At 43.2% G+C, this 1,163-nt stretch overlaps 1 protein-coding gene and 1 long non-coding RNA gene across 5 annotated transcripts in view; both read left to right on the forward strand.

Annotated features, from left to right (window-relative positions):
• The window catches only part of LOC109526841 (voltage-dependent calcium channel subunit alpha-2/delta-1), a 76,856-nt gene that overhangs the window by 16,273 nt on the left and 59,420 nt on the right, over positions 1-1,163 (forward strand). The gene's annotated exons all lie outside the window — the stretch shown is intronic.
• LOC109526842 (uncharacterized) overlaps positions 1-1,163 on the forward strand; it is an 11,244-nt gene that overhangs the window by 3,953 nt on the left and 6,128 nt on the right. The gene's annotated exons all lie outside the window — the stretch shown is intronic.

Consider the following 1,163-nt stretch of genomic DNA (forward strand, 5'->3'; position numbering starts at 1 on the left):
TATATATATATACACACCATCCGATCACGATGGTGGTATTTGTAAAGCCAAGTATTTTTTGAGGTGCTACTTGGTGGGAAACATTTGAGAACCACAGGCATAATCCGTGAAATATGATGACAATATGCTCCAGTACAGTTGTGTCAATCATTGAATGAATTGTTCATATGCCAGTGGCGTAATTTGATCGTGACTCTCATTGAAATTAGTGGAGGGCATTGGTCAGCCGTGAACAACTAAACACTGTGTCGCATTTGTAATATAATATTTGTATTGTGTATGATTGTTTACATTTGTGATGCTGAGAAGCTGTACTGCTGCTATGACACGCTAGGGACAAACGTATATCATGATGTACTTTATGCTGTCATGCTGGGGGTTATGGTTTTGTTCCTAGTATACTGTCAGCTGTCTTGTCTCTGTGTAGACATGCAGTGCAGGTGTACTGAATTTCATCAAAAGCCGTGATATGGATTGGTTGCTCGTTCATACCAGCTCGAAAGCACGGTATTGGTTCCAGCGTCAAAAGAGCACATCTGGGCTGTGAATCCGAAATTATCCGGTTAACTACGTTCAATTGTTTACCATGCCTATTTTCAAACAAGTTTTTACCTGTTGATATGTAAATTGCAGCCGGTGTTCCACCTATCTTGGAATGGAAGCAATGTATCAAACATAGCATCATCTTTTCGACTGACACAACACGCATTCAAACTACAGCCGTAGAGGCTCTTGTTCAAACGACAAAGGGCTTGTTTGTTATTGTTTGCTTGAGCCACCCTAAAGTTGGTGTGACACCATGGTTAAAAGGTTTATATGCGACTTCTCTCCCAGGCATACCATAAGTCTTGTTAGAATTCCCCATCTGTGCTGCTCTCTAAGAATCCGGCTTTCTGTCTGTCACACACATATTCTCACCAGCGCACACACACATGTGCACATCTCATCTGCTTAATATAATCAGTGCGGAGCGGAGAAGGGCGGTTGAGTAACATCTGCTCTGGAGACTGATACATCTCTGATCCTATCATAACCTCTGCTCATTACATTTTCGCGCATAATGTCGCATCTTGCGCTCATTATGGAAACACTGTGGCAGAAGGCGACAGATTAATAAATACCCCCCCCCCCCACAAACACAACCCCCCACCTCCCCCCGGGCG

Source organism: Hippocampus comes, unplaced genomic scaffold (genome assembly GCF_001891065.2).
Source record: "Hippocampus comes isolate QL1 unplaced genomic scaffold, H_comes_QL1_v1.1 scaffold112, whole genome shotgun sequence".
Taxonomy (NCBI): Eukaryota; Metazoa; Chordata; class Actinopteri; order Syngnathiformes; family Syngnathidae; genus Hippocampus; species Hippocampus comes.